Below are 6391 nucleotides of genomic sequence, written 5' to 3' on the forward strand. Positions count from 1 at the left end.
ACTTAACACTTAACCCCACAATTTTTAAGGTAAATCCGTCATGTGAATTAAGTTAATAATATTAGTTAAAAATATGTAAAATAAGCCTTTTTAGAATAAAAAATGTTGTGTGTTATATTACTTTATTAGCTTATGGGAGCATAAAACTTAAAAAATAAGAATCCACAAAATAACAAAGTTTGAGGAAATTAAATAAAGGATGAACATTGTAATATATATAATAGAATTTACATTAACATAGTTTATTTCAATTTCGAAATACACAATACCATAATATTGGTTATAAAGAAAAAGAAAGGCTTGGAGGTCCTCACCACGCTATTAAATATTATAAGAATTTAAAGACGAACACATTGATTTGTTTAATGTTTATAGTGAAAGTTGATGATTATTTTATTATTGAATATGAAAATATGAGTAGATAGAAACCGAAAAAAGAACGGCAAAAAGAAAACAAAGTGAAATATTTTTTTCGAAGTGTAACAATAATATTTGAACTTAAAAATTAAAATGCTTCAATGTATGTGAAGCTATACCTGAGGCTACAGTGTATCCAGAGATAAAGGATTTCGATATACATGTAGTGGTGGTAGAGATATGGGTTGCTAGAAGAATGTTATTTAGTTTTATGAAATGATATGCTGTAGAGGAAGTTCAAAATAGGAAGTTTCATTGAGGTTAGGTGTGCGAAAGAGTTGATACTGGGTATGCGTGTGATAGATAATTAGCTAGACACCCATAATTAGACATGCCAGTTAATGGAAGAATTAGGATAATTTAATTCTATGCTTCAGTAGCAGCGCGTTGGCTTCATTGGGAGGGACCGAGATATCGAGTGATGCTTTCCTAATGACAATATTTTTTGAGGCTACGTTCATTCCATTTTATTGGGGCTTTTAAAATATCGTGTTATAATTTTGCAGATTAGATGTTAGGAAGAGAATTAGAGATTGTTATTTTTGAAGAAGCTAAGCGACAGTGAAGTAAAACGGCGTAAAATTATTTCTCCTAATAACCCCCTAATATACTGCTCTAGCCCAAGAATTTACACTCCAACCGCCGTCGATGTTCACCACTACAGGCATAACTCTGCCACCACAGATTTACAGGACGAGAAGCACTATTTTATTACTTTTGAACAGAACGGAGTACGCTACACGACTACAAGCGCACTTTTAACTAAACTCTTTTCTAAGCCACGACCCAACAAATTTGTTTCTAAGCGGATAAGTTGCGACATATTACATTCACAACCAACGCAAATTTAGTCATTTTCTCAGTCACTAGTGAACAAATTAGTATCAGGCTACGTGTTCGTACACGGAATACCATATTTTGCTGCTTCAGAGCGGAATACGTGATAATTTTCTTATACTATAACATTAAAAGAGAGTTCATAGGCGAGTGTAATTCCTATATATTTTTCACCACATTGCATGAGAGTAGAGTTGCTTAAAGTGTATCATTCAAGTAATAGTTCATTCGTAGTCTCTAATCTAACATTGTAATTCTTCATCCTATTAGCCATATATTTTTTGTCTATGTTTTTTTAAAATTTTATAATCACTCTTTCTTATAACTTCAGTTACTTATGCATTGATTTACGAGAAATTTGTTAATCATTACATATGGAGTTTCATCTAGTCATTTTTTCTTTAGTCTCCAATACTCTATCGTAACCAATTCTTGATTCTAACAGTTACATAATTACAATTAATTATCCATTTTTCTATTCAATTTTTTCTAAACGTATCCTTTTTTCAGCCTCGAAAGGCTCGATCTTACTATGTCTCATGCAATTTCACTTTACCCCATTGGTTAGTTTCTGCTACAAATGTTGTTTCTTCACTTTTCAGTTTAAATCTACTATATATATTAACTACAAAGATTTTAAAGATCACCCTTCTTTTATATCTATGTCATCATTCTATTTTGTTATGTTAAAATCTTAAATATTGCTTCTGATTTCTTTTATCATACAACATATACCAACTACTTCGAAAATCATCCTTCTACCTATAGATCAACCCTGATACAGTTGTTTATTAGTAGCAATAATAGTATATATATATATATATTTTGTTGTTCTTATAACCTATATCATATAATTCAAAAGTATATATCTATGTTGGTTATTAATTTTATTGTATGGATATAGTAAAATTAATAACCAATGTAGATATATACTTTTAAATTAAAAATTTGAGTAAAGGACATTTTCGTCCTTGACCTTTTTTTTCGCGGACATTTTCGTCCTCAAGCAATGGAAAATACATTAAAGCCCCTGACCCTTGAAAAACGTGGACATCCATGTCCTTCCGTTGAATTTAGTCGTTTGCACTGAACGGAAAAGGCTGAGCTGGCATACGTGGCGCTGAGGTGGCACGGAGGATTTCGTAGCAGGACATATAAGTCCCTGGAGACGAAAACGACGTCGTTTCGTCTCCTCCTCTCCAAACGCAGTTGAATCCCCATATACAATACCCAGAAGACCCATACACAATCCCAACCCTCTTCTTCTTCTTCTTCTTCTTCTTCTTCTTCTTCCATGGCAGTTTCATCATGCCCTTTCTTCCTCTCTCGTCTCACAGACCTCTCACTCCACAACCCTCTCCACCTTCCAAATGAAACAAAAAAATAGACTAATTGTAATACAAAGCTAGTATCACCATCAACACAAATAATAAGAACAGCCGAGCAGAACCAATAGAGGTTATTAGCAAATGCAGCTAGCTAATAGCAGCAGCAACAAAGCTACTAGCTACTCAGGAAACTGAAACTCCCAAAAGGCAAATTGAACCATAGAATTTTTGCTTTCTTACTAAGGTCATGAAAATGCTACTATTGAGCGGGGACACTATTATTGTTATACCACCTTCTCCATGCTGATTGCACTACACTTCTATTAGCCAAAAACCCAAATGTTGCTCTCAACATTGCCAATCCATTATAATCATTTGATGCTTCTGCTGCAGCAGCCACCTCCTCATTTTCTCTGTGAAATGTATCACATCATTCGCTGCATGATCATGATCAATTTGACTCGCATTCAATGCTTCATAATCACTATTATCAAAACTAAATGCCAAGGACTCCCTATGTTCATGCACCCACTCCACAACCATACTAGTAACCTTCCTGCATCTCCTCACCTTAAACTTAATCAAATTGGGGCAACCAGAAGCAAGAGCTTCAATTCCCACATTGGATATAGGACACCCCTTAATGCAAAGCTTCTTGAGCGCAACACACTTGTTGGCAACACACTCAATCTCAGCGTCACCAACGGTATTAAGCCCACAAAGTGCCAACCTCTCCAAAGCCTTGCATTTGGAAGCAATTGCCTCAAGGCTTGAAGATGTTGGATAGATACCAATCGAAGCAAGTTCCTGCAAGTTAATGCAGTGTTTGGCAACAAAAATCAAACCATCATCACCAATCCTATTGGTTCTCCACCCATCAACGTAAAGCTTCCTCAACATCCTGCAGTTCTTAGCAACTAGATTGAGACCCACATTTGAGCATTCAGCGGTTTTCACAATGTGCAAAGTGTCCAAACCCAAACACTTAGACAAACCCACAAGACCTACATCGCTAACTTAAATCTTCTCAAGGTGAACATCAACCAACACAGTGTGGAGGTTCCCAATCTTCTCAAGGGTGTCATCCCAATCCCCCAAACATCCAATTACCTTCAAAGATCGAAGCCTTTTCGACCCAATCATAAGGGGTGCGAAGCTCTGGCCATTCACGATCTCCTTCAAGTAAACAGAAGTCACCGACATCGTTCCGGAACCAACCACCTCCTCGCCATCGTGGGCCCACGCAGCCGCTTAACGAAGAGCTCTTCCAAACCCTGGCAACGGCTAATGACAGCGTTGATTCCCTTAATGTCGAACACGCACGAAGCGCAAGATAGCTTCTTCAACGCCTTGTAGTTTTCGCCAACAGCGGCCATTCCTGCCTCCGTTATCTCACGGTATCCACGGAGTTTGAGCCACGTTAGGTTAACGCACTGGAGCGAAATCAGGATCAAACCTTCGTCATTCACGCTCGTTTTGGAAGGTGGAGAGGGTTGTGGAGTGAGAGGTCTGTGAGACGAGAGAGGAAGAAAGTGCACGATGAAACTACCATGGAAGAAGAAGAAGAAGAAGAGGGCTGAGATTGTGTATGGGTCTTCTGGGTATTGTATATGGGGATTCAACTGCGTTTGGAGAGGAGGAGACGAAACGGTGTCGTTTTCGTCTCCAGGGACTTATATGTCCTGCTACGAAATCCTCCATGCCACCTGGCCTCCGTTACGTGCCACCTCAGCGCCACGTATGCTAGCTCAGCCTTTTCCGTTCAGTGCAAACGGCTAAATTCAACGGAAGGACATGGATGTCCACATTTTTCAAGGGTCAGGGGCTTTAATGTATTTTCCATTGCTTGAGGACGAAAATGTCCGCGAAAAAAAAGGTCAGGGACGAAAATGTCCTTTACTCTAAAAATTTAAATCGGTATTATTATTTAGTTGTACGGTACCTCTTGCTACATTAGGCAGTTATCACCTTACATATTTCTAAAATCTCCCTCACCATACAATTGTCTTTTCTAATAAAGTTTTTGTTGAACTTTTTATTTGATATTTTTAAGTTGTCTATTTGATACCAATACAAGTATAAATGTAGACTAATAGCACTTATACATGATTTTACTTGTAGGTTTCACCACATTTATTGTAACAAGAGGTATCCATCTGTGTTTTTTAAGAGACAATATCCCTTTCTAATAGATTTCGTGTAATATCTATCAAGTATTAATTTTATTATTTTTCAAGCATTACTTGATAATTATATTAACCGAGTGATGTAAAATTTCTTTTAAAAAATTCTATTGAAACTGGAAGACAAATTAAGTAATCCTTAATAGAATAATTAGTGAAATATAACAACATTCATTGTCCTGAATGTAACTAAAATTGATTGTAAGTTATGGTGTTTATTATATATATATATATAATAAACCTAGTGGCCCTAAATGCAAGTTAAATTAATTACATCTCATGAACTAAAAATATATATGCCCAACAGAACATGTATTAGTTGATCACTTGATATTATTTGTGTGTGTGTGTATACTTAGCATAATATATATACTACAAATGAAGACACATTGTGAAACAACCCGTAAAAAGTGAAAATTGAATTTCTTTTGAACATAACAACATATCTTAATTATTTGATGATAATTTCATTGCTATTGCTATCGCTAATAATTTTCTATCTATTAATAGGTTGAATAAATGTTATTTTCAACTTCAAGAGAAAAATGATTTATTCTCTCTAACTAGCTATAACCTACTAACCTTTATTTATAATAAATAAAACCTTTTTAGTATAAATTTAGTTCTATTTGAACATCGAACATTGACATTTAAATAATTTGAACAATTTAATTCTTTCCATGCATGATTTGGGTGTATGAAGTTGATAATGTGTGGGTTAACTATTTCATGGTTTAATCATAATTAATACTCATTTGATTAGCTGCCCATACTTGTATGAATAGACAAACACATGTAATGGGTCTCAAAATTGGATTCGGTATAATTCTGATCAATGCTGATATTTGCAGTTTTTAACTTTGGTCTCGTGTCTAAAACATTCAACTGATTAGCGTTTGTAGATATTATGTCTCTAATTTTGCAAAGGGATTAACCAGATCACAAAAGGGCTTTCATAAGTGTATGATCATTGTGTTTTTTGTTTGTGTTTGCATTTTGTTTAGAAGCAATGGAATTTTCGTTATTTTGGTTTTTGTTATGTATACATTTAGCTTGTTAATATATTAAATGATGTTTTTGCTTTGTGATTTGCAAAAACCAAATTTTGGAGGTGAATACTGAATTGAATATTGACATGAATTATTTAATTGAATATTGACATGAATTATTCATTGTCCTTGATTTTAATTTTCTATTTTTTATATGTATATGTATTTCATAAAAAAAAGTTCCTCTGGTCAACAAAAATATGCTTCGTTCGCCAGTAAAGTTGCCTGCATATTATATGAAATTATCATAAATTATCATCACATGTGGTATGTACTGTATTTTTTGACATAATTTAATTTTTCTGAATTTTTTATTTGATTTATATGAAAGTTAGTTGAGTTTAAATTGCAGAACCAACTATTAATATGAAGACTCTCTTTTACTGTATATATGTTGAAGTTGATATTTGATCATTGACATGCTGACATGCTTGATCCTTTAGTTCATAGGAATATCCCCAAAGTATAAAAATATTTTAAAAAGTTTGTTTATATTAAAAAAATGTAAACAAAATTAAGTTTTGTACTCTTTTAAAAAAATATTGCTCCTATAATATTATTGAACATACGTTTTTAA

The 6391-nt window shown here is 34.2% G+C and overlaps 1 pseudogene; it reads right to left on the reverse strand.

Moving 5' to 3' along the window:
* LOC107632902 lies at nt 2916–4738 on the reverse strand (annotated as a pseudogene).

The sequence above is a fragment of the Arachis ipaensis genome, chromosome B03 (assembly GCF_000816755.2).
Source record: "Arachis ipaensis cultivar K30076 chromosome B03, Araip1.1, whole genome shotgun sequence".
NCBI classification, from domain to species: Eukaryota; Viridiplantae; Streptophyta; class Magnoliopsida; order Fabales; family Fabaceae; genus Arachis; species Arachis ipaensis.